Below are 19,778 nucleotides of genomic sequence, written 5' to 3'. Positions count from 1 at the left end.
AATAAAAGGAGGAAAGTTATTCATAAAAACCGCGAAGTTCTGTCTTCGTCGTTGGCGTAAGCTAATACCCGTGGCAGCCGTAACGTTTTCTAAGGACAATGGGATGGGATTTCAGCGGCGAGAATACCTGTTGAGGATTACTACGGTAATTATTATTACCACTGCACTCGTCAGTCAAGGCTGAAGTCGAGAATGTCTATCGTCTCTCTGTCTCTTCTTATTGATGCGAACGTATAGTATTTTAAGCACACGAATCGATACGTGAAATCGATACGTACACAACGCTGATACTCGCAGGTTTTAATCATAATTTGAATTAATTAAATTAATGCGTGTGGGGGGGGGGACTCCGTTTGCCTACATTCTCGATTACCAACAGCTTCGTTTGCTCACAACATTTTGCCGACAGCTTTGTTTGCAGACATTCCCGATTGCCTACAAGCATTATTGCGCACATGTATAGGGCAAATTTTTTTTTTAAATTGATAGTTTAGAATCTCAGAATATGTTAGAAAGCAAAAAAGCTTTTGCACGAAAGCTATTTACAAAATATCAAAACAAAATTTTTTTAATTAAGTAAAATTGAAAATTTTGTTTATTTAATCATATTTCTTTTTCTAAAACAAGTTGTGACCTAATTCTACGGAGATTGTAAAGGTCTATAGTTATACGTTAAGAGGATTAATGCATATTTTCAATTACTTTCAATTACGTACATCATTTTTAAAGGAGCATGTTAAGAAAGTGTCAATTTTAGCCCCTAAGCGTAAAGTGAATAGACCTTGAAAAATCATTATTTTGGTCCTCAAATGACAAGAAATAACAATCATTTGTCCGAGAAGTGGTGGGAATATTGCTAGAATGGCTTAAACACAGTAAAAAATGACGTTATCTACATACGTAATAGTAATAATTAAAATCATGATGTTAATCAGAATTGTAAGTACATTCTGCATGTAAAGAACTTTAGCATTAACCACACTGAGAAAAAGGTTTCTTTGGACTAAATAAGGCTCGTTAACAGATAATAAATGGCATGGTTGGATACGGCAAATCGAATATTTTGTTGAATTAATGGAATCGTTGGTTTGTGATAATAGTGAATATTCTGTTGCCCCAAATTAATATACTTTAATAATTAATAAATCTGATTTTGGCACAAACAAATATCTTTTTGCATCAATTGAATATTTCTTAATAGTTAAGGAATATAATTTTGGCACAAAAGTATATTTTGTTACATTAACGGAGATTTATTATTAGGTAAGGAATTCGAATTTAGCACTAAATAATATCAATTAAATATTTTTTAATAGTAAATAATTTTATTTTGCTAAAAATCCGCGTCGACGTTTGTAATTATATATATATATATAATTACATATATATATATATATATATATATATTTATATTATATATATACATATATATTTGGTATGTCAGAGGCCCTGCTAGTGAGCACGCCCTGACTGGCGAACTAGAGAACGCTGGAGAAACCCTGCCGAGCTGTCCTAGATATAGGAGTCGATGTTGAATCTTAATTACGCGAAAGGATCCTGGCGATGCGCCGCGTAGCGGGCGCGAGCCGAACGCAGCATTACGCGCCACGGAACCGAGCACGAAACAAAGCAAGATTTCTTATCTATTAAGAAATATAGAGTTGGCTCAACAAATCACATTCGTTTCACTCAAAAGAACGAACTTTATTTGATCCAACATCTACACACATTTGTATGAAATAAATCATGTCAACTATATCGCCGAGTTGACACAAATATGAATGATAAAGTAAATTAGCAATACCAACAAAACATTCATTTATATTAAATATAATTCGTTTGCTTGAAATAAATATTTTAGAAAAGTTTCAACCAAATATATTTAATTGGCATAAAGAAACCTTTTTCTCAGTGCAGGATGCATTACGTGGAACTCGTGGAAGTACAGTTCGCTTAGCTTCCTTTGACAGAGATCAGGACTCCACAGTTCGTCACTTCAGTGGTATTTAGTGACTCCAAACCCTCTCTGTTGTGCGCGCGCGCACATACACGCAAATGCATACGCACACACACGCACACACACGCACACACACGCGCACGCATGCACATGCACGCACACGTACGCACGCGCGCACGCGCGCGCACACACACACACACACACACACACACACGACAGAGAGAATTTGAGTCACTAAATACCACAGTGAGTGACAAACTGTGGAGTCCTGATCTCTGTCAAGGGATGCTAAGCTAGCGAACTGTACTTCCACGAGTTCCACGTAAAGCATCCTGGTTAGTGTTAAAGTAGTTTTTATGTTATTAAGTTCTTAAGTAGGTAAAGGTAAAGTAGCTGCGGATAAAGCACCATCCTTATTTTCGCGAAGAATATTGTTTGGCATTGCTGACATTGTTGTTTTGAGCAACATTTATGTGCAGCAATATCTGTGAATGTAATAATATAATATTAAATTAAAAAAAAATATATATATAGGTGATTGTTAGAGATTGAACAATTCGCGCCCTCGTTACTCTCTATAAATCTTTTACCAATGGCTAACAGTAGCGCTGCCGGATTGTGGTGGCGCTATCGTCTTTTTCTCTAGTTACTTTAGATGACGCTGTCTTCTACAGCGTTCCAAAAACTTCACTTCACTTTTGTTCGTTGCCACGTATGTACGTTAGCTGCTTCTTCTTCCGTCTCGAACATTCTCGAGTGTACACGTGTTATAATAAAAGATCCAGTTCATTAATCCTAACCGGTTAATTTTCGTCATCCCTGACCTGCCCGTCCTAACAGGTTATGGGCCCAGCGGTTTCGCGAACGACGAAAATCGAACGAAGGACTTTTTCTGTGTACGCCTTTATCGGAAGTGCTTAATCGCGTACGTGTGAAACGAACTACGACGCGAAATAGTTGAGCCACGAATAGCTATGTCAAACATGAGTACGATTAATTCGACGCGCATCGAACTCTTAACGAAGCATAATTACGATACGTGGTTAATCCAAGTTGAGGCGCTTTTGATAAAAAACGACTCGTGGCCGTACGTTAATGGCGACATTCCGAGGCCCACCGTGACCGGCGAAGGCGAAGCACTCGCCGCGGCACAAACTGCGCTGAACAACTGGATCATCCAGGATCGCAAGGCGAAGAGTGATCTAGTCTTGTCCGCCAGTCCGACGGAACTTAAGCATATTCGGAACTGCAACACGTCCAAAGAGGTATGGGACAGGCTAAAATCTGTTTACGCTTCCCAGGGACCTATGAGAAAAGCCGCGCTCTTGGAACAATTATTATTGAATAAAATGCGCGAGGACGAAGACGTGAGAGATTACTTATCCCGATACATGGATACGGTGGATAAATTGCATAATATGGATATCGAGATCAACGGCGATTTACTGTCTATAATGCTGCTTCACAGCTTGCCAAGCAGTTTTGACAACTTTTGCTGCGCAATCAAATCTCGCAACAATCTGCCGGACATAGACGCATTGATGATCAAGATCATCGAAGAGCGCGATAGCAAGGTTTACAAGAACGCCGAGGCGGACACGAACGCCATGTTCTCGAAGCAACAGTCGAAGACACCGACGGATGGCGCCACCGGCCGTCAACAAGGCGGTAAAAACTCCTCGAACGAAGCAAGATACAAGTGTCACTATTGCAAGAAGAAGGGCCACAAGGCCGCGGACTGCTTCAAGAAGAAGAGGGAAGCCCAAAGTGCGAATACCGCGAGTGATGTTTTTTACACAAACGAAATCTCTAATGTCTCCGCGAGCGGATCGTCAAATCATGTGACGAGTCAAAGGTGGTGTCTCGATAGTGGATGCACGTCGCATCTCTGTAAGGACGCCAAGTTATTCGCGAGAACGTACAAAGCTGAGAACGGTATAAAATTAGCAAACCAGGCTACCGCGTGCGCGACGGCCAAGGGTGACGTGAACGTGACAGTCTCAAACGGTAAACGGAACAGGGAGGTTACGCTCGCGAACGCGCTATACGTACCGGACCTTCGAACGAACCTCTTATCGATCGCGAAAATAGTCGATAAAAATCATAAAGTCCTGTTTACCGAAAAACACGCATACGTGAAAGACGCTAACGGTGTTGTGAAAATGGTAGCTGATCGTGAGGGTGATCTGTTTTTCTTACGTGAGGGACATGACACGGCATGCATAACTACGAGTGCCTCGAATAGCACGACCGAATGGCATCGCCGGCTTGGCCATTTGAACTGGAACGACATGTCTTTCATGCTACGGAACGAGATGGCATCCGGCTTAACATTCAAGGTCAACGACGTGCTTCCTCCGTGCGATGTCTGCGCCACTGGAAAACTCACGAGACCACCCTTTCCGAAACGTGACAAAAGGTCACCTGACTTGCTCGGAATAGTGCACACGGATCTGTGCGGTCCCATGCGAACACACTCGCGGGGCGGCGCCCGATATTTTCTCACATTTACCGACGACCATAGCCGCTGGACCGTGATTTATTTTCTGAAAAACAAATCCGAGGTGACACCCAAGTTTCTGGAGTATAAAAATTATGCAGAGACGCAAACCGGTAAGAGAATCAAAGCACTGCAGTCAGATAACGGGAAGGAATTTTGCAACGCAACTATGGATAAAATACTGGCGGAGGCTGGAATTCAACGACGGTTGACGACTCCATATACACCCGCACAAAACGGTGTAGCCGAGCGGAAGAATAGGACACTCGTCGAGTCTGCTCGCTGCATGTTGACGGAATCCGGACTCCCGACATCTTTTTGGGCCGAAGCTGTTGCAACCGCCAATCACGTGAGAAATCGGTGCCCGACAAAAATTCTCGGTACAAAGACACCCTTCGAGGTGTGGACGGGCAGGCGCCCCAGCCTTAAATACCTGCAGAAATTTGGAGTCAAGGTGTACATCCTAGACAAATCTCCTGACAAGGGCAAGTTTTCGCCAAGAGGAATTGAAGGAACTCTCGTCGGATATTCCGAAACGTCCAAGGCCTATCGCGTTTGGGTGCCGTCTGAGATGAAGATTCATGTGACGCGAGATGTCAAGTTCTTCAACGAGCTCCAGACCAGGGAGGGCCAGCAAGATCCTGTCCATGGATCCTCGGGCAACCTTTTTTCTGTTTCAGATAATCAGCAGAGCCCAGAGACGAGCGGTGAGACTGAAATTGGCGGAAACACACACCCTGACGCGGGGGTTCTACCGAACGATGAGGAGCCAGATCGGGGCGGTCACGATGAGAACCCGCCAATTAACGCTGCGAACGATGCTGACCAAGAGGAACCGGATCCAGCAGACGATGAATTACGACGTGGTCCCGGTAGACCGCGCAAAATATTGACGGGCAAACCGGGTCGACCAGCCAAGGGATATAACATGGTGTCTGCCGTCGCCGAACCACGGGAAGCAGGAAATCAGGTCGAGTCAAGCGAAGATGAGACGTGGGAAGATGCCGAATTCGCATTCAATGCATGCGAAATCCCTTTTCGCGAGGCGATATCCGGACCGAATAAGGATGAATGGTTCGACGCGGTGTATTCAGAAATCAGAAGTTTAATCCTCAACGATACTTTCGATATCGTGTCGAGACCTAAGAATGGAAAGGTCATTAAATGTCGCACGGTTTTGAGAAATAAATTCGACGCCAACGGAGTCCTGAATCGAAGAAAAGCACGCGTGGTCGCGAAGGGATACGCTCAACGCCCAGGCATAGATTTTTTCGGGACTTACGCTCCGGTCGCCCGCCTAGGTTCGCTTCGACTGCTGATGGCATTGGCTGCAAAATTCGACTTGACGGTTTCCCAACTAGACATTGAGACCGCGTATCTAAACGGAAAAATCGATACCGATATATACATGGAATTGCCGGATTTGTTGCAGCCAACTTTGGAGAGGATGGCCCATCAAGAACAGGATCCTGAGATTCTGAAGCGAGTTTACGCCATGCTGAGGGACATCAAAGGCCCGGATAGGGTATGCAAGTTAAAGAAGGCTCTCTACGGCCTGCGTCAGGCCGGACGGCAATGGTACGCGGAGCTCGACAGGGCACTTCGCAGCATGGGGCTGACTCCTACCAACGCGGACCCATGTGTTTATGTCGACAAGGGAAAACTTACTTTTGTACTCGTATATGTTGACGACATCCTGATTGTCTCCAACGATCGAAATATGGAAAATCGAATCAAGAGAGAGCTCGCCAGACTGTTCAAGGTTAAAGATCTTGGCACCGCCAAATACTGTCTCGGTATCGAGATTCGGCGCAACGGGGAGAGCATTCATCTTGGTCAACGAGGTTACGTCAAAGAGGTTCTCAAACGTTTTGGGATGGGCGACTGTAAGCCCGTCAACACTCCCATCGCCTTAGGCGTCAAGCTGACGAAGAGCACAGACGCTGGAAAGGACAACACCGAAGATCACCCGTATCAAGAGCTAATCGGGGCCCTGATGTATGTTGCCGTGGGAACACGCCCCGACATCGCGCACGCTGTTAGTGCTCTTAGTCAGTTCAACTCATGTCACAACAGCGAGCATTGGGCTGCTGCCAAACGCGTGCTCCGATACCTTCAGAGGACTTCCGACTACGAATTGGTCTTTCACAAGGATAATCAACCGTTGCGAGGCTTTGCGGACGCCGACTGGGGCAATTGTTCGATTGACAGACGTTCCTACACCGGTTACATTTTTACACTCAGCGGAGGCGCTATAACGTGGGAATCACGCAAGCAGAGGACGGTTGCTCTATCATCCACAGAGGCCGAATATATGGCTATAGCCGACGCTACCAAGGAGACCATGTACCTTACCAACTTTCTCAAGGAACTCGGACGTGCGGATCTCGCGGACGCTGTAATCTACAATGACAACCGTAGTGCTGGACTGTTGGCTGAAAACCCTGTGTTTCATTCCAGGTCCAAGCACATAGATATCAAACACCACTTCATTCGTCAGGCGATAAATGAACGCGCATTGAAGCTTGTATATCTTCCTACGGAGGAGATGATCGCCGACATTCTCACTAAGGCCTTATCTGGAGTTAGACATTCGAGATGTATATCAGGCCTGGGACTTCAACCCATCGATTATTCCCGGGCGCAACTTGAGGGAGGGTGTTAGAGATTGAACAATTCGCGCCCTCGTTACTCTCTATAAATCTTTTACCAATGGCTAACAGTAGCGCTGCCGGATTGTGGTGGCGCTATCGTCTTTTTCTCTAGTTACTTTAGATGACGCTGTCTTCTACAGCGTTCCAAAAACTTCACTTCACTTTTGTTCGTTGCCACGTATGTACGTTAGCTGCTTCTTCTTCCGTCTCGAACATTCTCGAGTGTACACGTGTTATAATAAAAGATCCAGTTCATTAATCCTAACCGGTTAATTTTCGTCATCCCTGACCTGCCCGTCCTAACAGTGATGATGGATAGATTTGCGCTGTAAAAGATTGCAAAAATAACACAGATAGAACTAAGGAAATTAGTTTTTTTTAGATTTCCAAAAAATCTTTAAAGGTAAAATTTATTTATATATAATTATATACAGAGTATTTCCTAAGTAAATACACACACTTAAAGGAGATATTCCTTGGTTTATTTTAAAAAGAAAAGGTACCATAAACATATGTGTTCTAAACTGCTTTGTCTCCAAAATACTAGGTGTCAAAGTTGTAAAAAAAGAATATGAAAATTTTGAAAATCTGGAAAACGTTTAAAGGTAAAGGGATCCTATAACCGTCTGTATTACCGACAAAATTACTATTTTCGTAGTTTTAGTCTTTCGTCGCATTAATTTGATAGAATTGAAAATGCTTCTCCACGATTGCAGATCAATGATCCCAGGGAATTCTTTTTTATGTGAAAAACCAGAAATAATTACTGAATTACAGATTTACCGATTTTCTTACCTACTTTTAGCTCAATATGGCGTCTCAAGTTGTAGACGAGCTGTCAACTCATCATAACATGTACTTCATATTGGGATTGGCGGTCGTGACGTCACAAGGCAAAATGGCCGGAGAGAGTAGGTCACTTGTCACTCTACAATACGACGTATGTGCTTATTCCCTGAACCGAATTTTTACCAAAAGTATATGAAATAGGGGTAAAATTTTCCGGGGAGTGCCACTATGTGTATAGTTTTTTGTTACCGATTTTCTGGAAACCGGTTTTTCTAATTCTTTTAATTGAAAAATTGGAAAAATTAAAAAAATTGGTTTCCAGAAAATCGGTAACAAAAAACTATACACATAGTGGCACTCTCCGGAAAATTCTACCCCTATTTCATATACTTTTGATAAAAATTCGATTCAGGGGTTTGGGCTGGGCGTTGATGAGTCAGTCAGTCAATCAGGACATTTTCCTTTATATACATAGATTTCAGTAATTAAAATGAGACTGTCCATAAGTGAAATATGCAATTTTACCAATTCGACGCCTTCATGCCGCAATTCGATTTATTTATGTGGCAGCCAGCGACCTACTCTTCTATACTATTATAAAATGCTTACGGGTGGTGTATGTTTGGCCGTTTTTAACTTAAAAACTATTGGACCAAATTTTTATCAAAAGTATATAAAATAGGGGTAGAATTTTCCAGAAAGTGCTATAGAGTGTGTAGTTTTTCGTTACCGATTTCTGGAAACCGATTTTTTTAATTTTTCTAATTTTTACGAGCAAAAAAATTAAAAAAATCGGTTTCCAGAAAAGAGATAACGATAAACTATACACTCTATAGCACTCCCCGGAAAATTGTACCCCTATTTTATATGGTTTTAATACAAGTTCGGTCTAATAGTTTTTAAGTCGATTTATTTATGTGGCAGCCGGCGACCTACTCTTTTTAGTTCTGTTTTCGCCACCAGATAGCGTATCGCAGTTTAGCCATTCCCAATAACAGTTGTACAGTTTGTACGAACGTTGAAAACAAGTTCCCTGGGGTTGAAATACACGAAAGAATATTGGTAAATCCTCTAAATCGAGATTAGGAGTTTAATATAAGAGTACAGTATATATTACGATTCGTGCGTATGTGTGTGTACTACACCCAAAAAAAAATATTCTGCCGATAAGTGGGAAATTCCTCTTAGCAGTTCCTCTAAGCAAAAAATCTTACATGAAGAATATCCTTCTTTAAGTAATATACGTATTACTTTATAAATGAGTGGATGCGTAAGCTATAATCAAGAGTAAATTCCTCTACAGTAAATTCTACTATTAGCCTCTTAAAATAAGAGGATATGCTAGATATTTGCGGCGCGCGCGTTAAAGTTAAAAGACGATCGTCTTATTAGCTACGCGATGCGTACGCTACCACACGAGACGCCCGTGTAGAAAGTTCAGCCCCTTGCACAATGCCAGGCAACAGGCAATAGGAACAGGAAATAATAAAAAATCGTTAATTACAACCTAAAATATTCGAATGTTATTGATTTGTTGGCAACAGGCAATAGACACATAATTTCCAACGTGACGGAAACTCCTGTGTCTATTGCCTGTGTCACTGTTTATTCTGCATTTATACATTGATTTCTGATTTTTATTCCCTGTTCCTATTGCCTGTTGCCTGGTATTGTGCAAGGGGCTTTATTAAGAATGGCCTTATATAACATAAGTCCTCGATCATTAGTTATATATTAGGGATGCCATAAAAAACGTTTTCTTATTTTTGTCTATTGAGGCCCTTGTAAGGATTTGATAAGAATGTTTTAACGTTTTAACTTTATAAACATACTATTTTCATAAATATATTTACGAACACAAAATTTCATAATAAGCCGGCACTGGTTTCTGACATTCACCCGACATTAAGAAATATTATATCATATATCTTATATCCAATTCAAAATTTTATTACTCTTTTTAAACTGAATTTGTTTATTAAGATGATTTTTGGAAAATTATATATTTGCGCTGGTTATGTAGACAATATATAACACTTACATCAAATTAAGAAGTGGTCTACCATGTAAGGCAGTTGGCTCACGATCCAGAGGTCCCGAGTTCGATCCCACCAAGGTAAGTGTTTTTTCCAATACAAGAAAATATTTATAATTATAGACTACATCTTAAGAAACAAATTTAGTTATAAAATAGTAATAAAATTTCAAAATAAATAATTTTTTTTATTTATTTCGGGTGAATATCGGAAATCAATGTCCTCTAATATTAAGAGGACTGCACAATCTTGAATCTAGAGTCTCATGATTAGAGGATATTCCTCTACAGTTTAAAACATCTTCTTAAGGCCCTATTTCAGAGGAAAATCCTCTAGCATGAACCAGGAACCGCTAAACTGCAGAATATTTTTTTTTGGGTGTATAACCTTGTTTATTCTTGTTTATATCCTATACTGTTTATGCCTATACAAGGACAGATATAGGCCGGTAACATAGAAAACAGTCGAAATTATCGGCATCGTTAGAGTTCGGCCTTTGGTATAGGATTCCCTTAACCATTTTCCCGTAGGGTATGGTGGGGTAGATTGAGACGGATTTTTTGTTTGGGTTCATATTTCCTGAACTAAGAGAGGTAAATTAAAGCTCGAGGTATCTATAGATAGAGGAACCCTTTGTGTACATAAAAGTAATTTTTAATTTTTAATATGTTAAACCATTCGAATGTGATTAATTATCTTCCAAATTCCTGCATTTGTCTCTACCTATACTCAACCTATAATAATGATTCAAATACCATTTTTTGAACATATGATTGTCTTTATTCAGAACAAAAAAAATTTACACAAAGAAGCCAACATAAATATTCGTAAAAAAATAAAGTATCATAAAACATTTTTTTTTACTTCTCTTATTTTATAGCACAGCCATAACTTTATGCATATGCATCTAAACTATTAATATGTACCTAAACTAGGTAGTGATGTAATAGTTATTTGACACGTTTACGAGACAATAAGAACGCTAAGGTTTAATCAAGTATACAACATATTAACAATAAATAAATAAACTTTGTTTTGTACTAAAATATTCTTTGAAATGTCCCCTATAAAATATGCAAGTTTTACTACAAAAGAATAGTTTAAAAGAACGGAATTATTATTTTTTGAAAACGTGAGTTAACCTTACTATGGATTTTATGCGGGGGATACCTTATAAAACTTATTTAATTCTCAAATATATTAATGTCTAAAACTTGTTAAAACCCAGTAAGCAAGAAACGTCAAGAAACATTTCAACATTGCATTAATGTTAAAACGTTGCTGTAATGTAGTTAAAATGCTTCTTGCAGTGTTTCTTGCTTACTGGGAAATAATTTGTCATGACACACAATATATGTAAAAATGTATCGTTTCATTTTCAATTAATAATAATTATTTAGTAATAATTATTACATGTACTTTCTCCTATACATGCTCGGAGAACCACTAGCGCTAACCTCACTTCTATGGCTCAACCCATAATACGCATTAAATAATTTGTAACATTTTTCAGCTAAAAATAATATGAAAACTAATAACAGCACACGAGTAGAGACATATAAGAGCAATAATTTCCATACATTTCGTTACATGACAGCATCTCTGTAAAAAGATATCGATAACCCATTTAGACTCATTATACCCCGTGGTCCCGTTATGCCCTGGGTTTCCCTAATATACTAACAAGGAAACTCACGGAAGTGTCCCTCCTGATTTTGAAAAGTTTTTAGTATGTTGTTCTCTAGATGAAAATAAGAAACATGTATTTTTTTATACATGCCCATACGCGTGTTTAGGGAATAAAACACTCCTTTAAAGAAAATCGGTTTTTCTCTTTCGGATCTCCGAAACTATAAAAAATAGAAAAACTTTTTTTAAACCAAAATTAAATGGTTTAAAGAACACTTTAGAATAATGACAAAATAAATTTTTTTTAATTTTAATTTTTTTTATTTTTATTAAAAAATAGGTAATTGTATAGATGGAGGGGATCACCTTGGATGACCTTGATATTTTAGTATGTTGTCAAGGTCACTCTCCTGAGTGACCTTCAGAAGGTTTCAGCCCGCGCTCGTTATTCGTTAAAAAGTTATTAACAAAAAAAGTTTGGAAAATATAGCAGCTATTTTGAGTATTGGAAGGCATAAATAACGGTAATTATGCAGTAATAGGGACCACTTTCCGATGACTTTGACCTTGACATATGTTGTCAATGTCATGATCCCGAGTGACCTTCAGAAGTTTAAGTGTTTAAAGCGCGTCAACTAACCTATATAGGTTAGTGACGCGCTTTAAAAGTATTTAAGTGTTTAACCTACATAGGTTTACTTTCCACTAATTTTGCTTTCTCATAGAAGAAGCTTTGTTTTCGTAAACTTCGCATATGACCTTTGATCGCGTATAAAGCTAGTTCTAATCAACCAAATCTTAAAGATTTATACATAGATGAAATAGAGGTAGAAAAGACCGAAGTAAAACAATTTTTTTTAGTTTTCTCTGCTAATGTGTTCAAAATGTTCTAAAACGTCAAAAAATCACATTTTTACAAAATGTCCATGTGTGTGTGTGTGTGTGCGTGTGTGTGTGTGTATAGATTTGATGTCCGTGGTTGCTCTAACTTCCGTAAATTTTGAGATATCGGGCTCAATTTTTTTAAATGTAGAGTATCATTAAAGGAATAAGGTTGGTATTGAATTTGGCGATGATCGGTAAAGGGGTTCATTTTTTATAAAATTTTGGTTAATTAGATCCCGCTTTATACACAATCAAATGTCCATATGCGAAGTCCATATATGGACCATGTAGCCTGAACTCCCAAAGTCAACATCGATTTGACATTGTCAATTGTAAAACCCCACTTGTGCTACTAATAATGGAGGCAAATTAGGTTTTTATCTCGGAACCGGTTAAAACTACTCGGATTTGAACGTTTTTTTTTAAATGTAGGTAATTAAAAACACTACAATGTTTATGGGTTAAAAATTGACACTAATTGTTTATTTAATAAATTTTCAGGTTTATTTTAATTATAAAACTTTTTACATAAAAAACATTGTTAATATACAACATAATGTCCAGAAATCAATACCGAGAGACTATGTGAAGGAAGTACTGTTGTAGAAGAATGTATACGATCTTTTTTCAAGGTCTATATAGTAGAAAGAGATGGAGAATAGGCAAATGTTTTGCGCGTTTGATTTTTGACACCAAACAAAAAAGAAATATATTTTTTAAAATCACCAAGAGGAAAAATACCACAAAAAGTCTATTCATCTGTCAGTCTCGATAAAATGCTAATGTGTAAACAACATGTGCTTTTTCTACATGCCTTTACAGGCTGCGATACGACATCGGCATTCTACAACAAAGGTAAAAATAAGTTTGCATCTAAGTTTGAAACTCGAAGAGATTTGCAAGATGCTGCTGAAATATTCAAACAAGAAAATCAACATGTTGAGGACATTTTTAAACGGCGCTCCATCATCTGATCTCGATTTGAACCAATATAGATATCAATGCTTTACCACAGCCATAACGAAAAATATTCAGGTACAATTATTCAAATTACCGTGCACAGCAGATGCAGCTCTAGAACACTTAAAAAAAGTTTATCTTCAAACGCAATTATAGTTAGGTAATAATTTGATATCAAACGAATGGGGATGGAAAATTGGTAATTTTTTAATGCCAAATCCCATGAATCAGCAACCTGCCCCTGAAAAATTGATAAAAATCATTTTTTGCAAATGCAAATCAAGATGTGGAGGAAATTGCGGATGCAGGAAAACGGGATTATTCTGTTCACCAGCTTACTCAGGATGCAACGGCGACAACTGCTCCAATTGTTCCCTTACGATTTTGGTAGAAAATGAACTCAAGAAAGAAGTTTAAAAAAATATTTAAAATATAAAGATTTAAACATTTAAATTTAAACATTATGTAAAGAAACAATATAAACTATTTACCTACTTTTATATTTTGTATCACATTTATTCACTTTTGTAATGTTATTTTTTATTCTGTAAAATACTACATTTCAAATTTTATAAATTGTAATCAATAAAAACATAATTAACTATCTGAAAAATCTTTTTTTTATAATTATTTTAAGTTTATAAGCAAAAAATGCAAGCTAGTACGTTTAAAAAATGTTTTGTCTTAGAATTTCAATTTTTCGGAATTTTCTTGAATTTCCTATTTAAAGCGTCAATTTTTAACCCATAAACATTGTAGTGTTTTTAATTACCTACATTTAAAAAAAAAACCGTTCAAATCCGAGTAGTTTTAACCGGTTCCGAGATAACGCCCTTTTTTGGTCTAATTTTCCTCTATTATAAGCTGACCCTTTTTCAATTAATAAAAAGGTTCAATTTAAAATGAAAAAAATGTGCAAGTTAGAAACTTACACATTGCTTCCTCATCATTATAAATCGCTACCATTGCTCCTATTTATTTCGTTCATAAAGCTTCCTCTATGAGGAAGCCAAACTAATACTAATAATTATGCATCAAATAAAATACAAACTTCCTCATAAGAGGAGCTTTGTATGAGGAGCGAAATAAAATAGAAGCACTGGAAGCGTTCTGTAATGATGAAGAAGCAATGTGCAAGTTTCTAATTTGCACACTTCTTTTTTATTACTTTAAACATTTTAAACCTGTCTTTTTTACCAAATAATTTTTAAGTATTTTGTTTTTCTGTTTATTATTTTTATCTTTAGATACTTTAACATTTTTCAAATTTGTCTTTTATTTACCAATTACTATTTTTAAGTTTTTATTTTAGGTAATTATTTAGAATAAGGTTTTTTTCGAATTTTGATATTTTTTCCGGTTCTCTTGGTATAAAAGTTCTTGTTGTGACTCCAACAGTGATAATCAATCGGAGAAGCCCAAGTCTCGAAGAATACGTAACCTTATTTTTTTTAGCACAAACAAGCTAAAAACCTATTTGTGCTGAACATAGATATTCACATAGATATGCGTTAAAGCAGAGAATAATTAGTATATTGAAAAGTATATGTACAATTTTATGTTTTAGGAAACATAAATATGGTTTTAGCGTCACGTTTTTTAAATTATTATATAAAAATTTATTAACAAATGTAACTGAAAAGTATAATAGTTTGTATCAATACTAAGGGCAATAATAATTTGTTAATATGTGTACCTTCAAGTAAAAGAAAATTAAAGTTTGCGTAAAAAGTTGAAGAATACTTAAAAAAAAATAGGTAAAAAATAGGTAAATTATATATTCAATGAATTCCCTCGCTTGTTTATCACTGTCGGAGTCACAACAAAGATTTTTACCAAGAGAACCGCAAAAAAATGTCAAAATTCGGAAAAGGCCCTTCTAAATAATTATCTCATTTTATATTTATTATTTATATAGTGTTAAATTTTTAGAAAGCTTTTACTATTTTTTTTTGTTTTTATTATTATAAAGTAATATTTTACTTAAAAAAGTATAAAATAAAAAAAAATTGTTTTTAAATAGGACCAACTTCAAAAATTAAAAAGCTCTAAAAAGTATGGAAAAAATTTTTTTAAAATAAAAAAGTTCTAAAAAATATGAAAAACTTAATACTTTTAAGAACTTTAAAAAAAAATTGAAAAAAATTTTTAAAAGTATTATTTCATACTTTTTAAAGCTTTTTAATTTTTTTTATCTTTTACATACTTTTTAGAGCTTTTTAATTTTTAAAGCCGGTTCTATTTAAAAAAATCTTTTATTAGAAGTGGAAAACTGTCTCTTTTTATTTTTGTTTCATTAAGTGTATTTGTGTTTTTTTTTCCATTTAGTATTTGTATTTTAATTTTTATATTTTAAGTTTCTAAATTTTTAATTTTTATTTTCTTTGTGTATTAATTTTTATTTTGTAAGTTTTTTTTATTGTAACAATTTTATTTTACTCATGATGTTAGCCGACACTTTTTATGTTTGTGAATTAATAGATTTCTTACTTATTTGCAAAATAAGTTAATAATTGTACTGTTGAAATTCAATAAAATAGTATAAGAACCCTCGAAATTAAAATAAGAGAAGTAAAGGCTATAATTATATGATTAAACGAACTTACCTGTAAGTGAAGTTCTATCATAATTGTATGAAGCGCCTCTTCCGAAGAGATCATATGGGCTGCATTCGAGGAGCGCGCTATTAGCGCTATTGCATCATTCTGTCTTTATCGCTCATCAGATGTAAAACAAGGATAGAATAAGCAAATAGCGCTAATAGCGCGCTCCCCGAATCCAGCCCATATGATCTCGAGGAAGAGGCGCGCAATACAATTAGAGTCAGACGCAGATCTCCGTGCGTAACATCAGAATTACTGATTTATTGGTTGTTGTGATTCACATCAATCCGTTATACGTACGTTTCGGCTCAACTTTGAGCCATCTTCAGCGGTATAAATTAAAATAAATTAAACGTTCTCCATACTACATTGGTTCGAATCAGTAAGCTCACCAATGTAGTATGGAGAACGTTTAATTTATTTTAATTTATACCGCTGAAAATGGTTCAAATAAGTTGAGCCGAAACGTACGTATAACGGATTGATATAAATCACAACAACCAATAAATCAGTAATTCTGATGTTACGCACGGAGATCTGCATGACCCTTATAGCCTTTACTTCTCTTATGTTAAAATTCAACCAATCAGATATGACTACCATACTCGAATCTTTTACACAACGCATGCGCATAAATTCTGTACGTACTTTTCGGATTCATGTATTTTGTAGGAGTTGGTACTTGGCAATCTAGTATATAATATAAATATAAACTCACACAGAAATGTACGGTCACCAATCGCATGTCCCAACATTATTTTCTCTTTCATTTTCATTTTAGACGGAAAAAATCAAACCTGCTTCGTTTATAAACAGTGAGTAATAAATCGATAAATAGTATATTGTACAACTAGTGGGAAAAGTGTTCGACTCTGAATGTGTGTGAAGTTGGTGAGTGAACCATCACACTCATTTGGGCTCGACCACTCTTCTTCCCATGAGTTGTTCATACTATTTTTCCTAACAAGAGCGTGAAACAGGCCGCTTTTCGAGCTTGTTTTACAATTTCATTTCTCCACTGTTAAGAAATGGCTCCATTTCTCAACGCTTACGTCATCGATTGCGAAATGGATCGTTTTGCTCACTCAAAACAAGCGCGAAAAGCGGTCCATTTCACGCTCGCGTTAGGAAAATAGTATATTGTACAACTAGTGGGAAAAGTGGTCGACTCTGAATGTGTATGAAGTTGGTGAGTGAACCATCACACTCATTTGGGCTCGACCACTCTTCCCACGAGTTGTTCATACTATTTTTCCTAACAAGAACGTGAAACAGGCCGTTTTTCGCGCTTGTTTTACAATTTCATTTCTCCACTAGTTAAGAAATGATTCCGTTTCTCAACTAGTGTAGAAATGGATCGTTTTGCTCACTCAAAACAAGCGCGAAAAGCGGCCCATTTCACGCTCGCGTTAGGACTATTATATCACACGTGCGTGGAAAGTGGCCCATTACGCGCGCGCCATCTGTGCGGCAAATAGCCAATTCCATACACGAGTCAAAACAGTGCGGTAATGTAATATATTACCGCACTGTTTCGACTCGTGTGTGGAATTGGCCATCCGTCGCACAGATGACGCGCGCGCAATAATGGGCCATTTTCCACGCACTTTGTAATATAAAAGATGGTGTGTAACACGTGCGGGTGATCGCACTCCGCACCCGTGTCCAATTCTCAACTTCCCGCACTTGTTACACAAATAACTATTTTCTGATTACTTTTTCAGTCAGTTTCGGGTCTTTCCAGTAATTTTCTTTATTCTTCTTACAATAAAGCGTAAGTGTAGCAAATGTAAAAATCTAAATTATACGATTTCTTAATTTTCTCTTTGGTGCTTACATGGTAGTAGAAAAACACAGAGTACAACACGTACTCGCGATATTTCAGATTTACAAAAAACTTTTCTCTATAAAAAAAATGTTAAAAAACTATAAAAAATATTTTATTTTTTCTTTAAAATATTTAATTATTTAATAATAATAATATTATACATATGTTGTCAAAATATAATTTTTCTTTTAAAAAGAAGGACACGATCCGAGGCACATGCTTGCAATGTTTCATATTTAAAAAGTAATATTTTTTTCTATTTTTAAAAATATAACAAACAGTTTCTACTTATTTATATTATTTAATTTTATATATATATATATATATATATATATATATATATGTTGTTAAAATATAATTTTTATTTCAAACACGAGCACTAAAAACCTCCTAAAAATGATAGGGTTCCAAAAGACGAATCCAACGACCTATATCTATACTATTATATAAAATTCTTACAGGTGGTGTATGTTTGGCCGTTATGTTTGAACGTTTTTAACTTAAAAACTATTGGATCGAATTTTTACCAAAAGTATATAAAATAGGGGTAGAATTTTCCGGGGAGTGCTACAGAGTGTACAGATTTTCGTTATCTATTTTCTGAAAACCTATTTTTCAATGTTTTTAATTCTTATGGGTGGTGTATGTTTGAACGTTTTTAACTTAAAAACTATTGAACCGAATTTGTATTAAAACTATATAAAATAGAGGTAAAATTTTCCGGAGAGTGCTATAGAGTGTATAGTTTTTTGTTACCGATCTTCTGGAAACCGGTTTTTCTAATTTTTTTAATTCTTTCGGGAAATAATTGATTGAATCTCAAAGAATTATACATAAAGTAGGGGTAGAATTTTTCAGGGAGTGCTATAAAGTGTACTATTTTTTGTTACCGATCGTTTTGGAAACCGATTCCGAATGACCGAATCTCAAAGAATTGTACATAAAGTAGGGGTAGAATTTCTCGGGGAGTGCTATAAAGTATATAATTTTTCGTTACCGATCTTTTTGGGAACCGGTATCAGAAGTTTTTCGAATTTTTCGGGAAATAATTGATCGAATTTTAAAGAATTGTATATAAAACAGGAGTAGAATTTCCCGGGGAGTGCTATAAACTGTATAGTTTTTCGTTACCGATCTTTTTGGGAATCGGTATTTTTTTGGAAATCGGTTACGAAATTTTTCCAATTTTTTAGGAAATAATTGAGTGAATTTTAAAGAATTATATACGACGGAATTGAACTTTAGTCGATAAAAAAGTAATATTTTTCAATTTATAGCATTTTAGAGAGCAAGAGAGAGAGAGAGAGAAAAAAAAATGATGCGGAAATCTATTGGCGTTAAATATAAATATACGTTATCATCTATTTGCATGTCTTATTACATATGTCCTCCGGGGCGAAGCCCGGGTAACCAGCTAGTCTTTTTATATAAATTCCGTATAAAAATAACACTCAATAGATTCGAAAAGATAAATCTAACAACCTATATTTTTATATGCTTATCATGAAAATTACGATCGTAGTGAATTTTTGATGATCGATACTCTTCACAGGTTATTCTCAAAAATTCACTGCGGTCCTAATTTTTACGATAAGCATATAAAAATATAGGTTGTGGAATTCGTTTTTTTCAATCCTATCGATTATATTTTTGTACAAGGTTTTTATTTAAAAAATTTGACACCCTCAATGCCCTTCGAAAACCAGTACGGAAGGGTACGATTCTATCATGCTGAAAATGATCTTAACTTTGACAGTTTCCGAAATATTGGCGTGGACGGGTTAAATTAAACACCCTGTATAAGAGATATTTTAAGGTACCAGTTCATGTTTATATTCCACACACATACACCAGGACACACAATTTATTTTATATATATATTCAAATTAAAAATAAGTGTAAATAACATGTATTATGATCTTTTTTATTTTTTCGAT

The 19,778-nt window shown here is 36.2% G+C and overlaps 1 protein-coding gene across 1 annotated transcript in view; it reads right to left on the bottom strand.

Moving 5' to 3' along the window:
• Nucleotides 1-19,778, bottom strand: part of Sprt (PDZ domain-containing protein sprite) — a 183,010-nt gene that overhangs the window by 78,437 nt on the left and 84,795 nt on the right. The window lies entirely within an intron of this gene.

This window comes from Temnothorax longispinosus, chromosome 9, assembly GCF_030848805.1.
Source record: "Temnothorax longispinosus isolate EJ_2023e chromosome 9, Tlon_JGU_v1, whole genome shotgun sequence".
Taxonomy (NCBI): Eukaryota; Metazoa; Arthropoda; class Insecta; order Hymenoptera; family Formicidae; genus Temnothorax; species Temnothorax longispinosus.
This window is presented reverse-complemented; position numbering and strand designations above follow the sequence as displayed.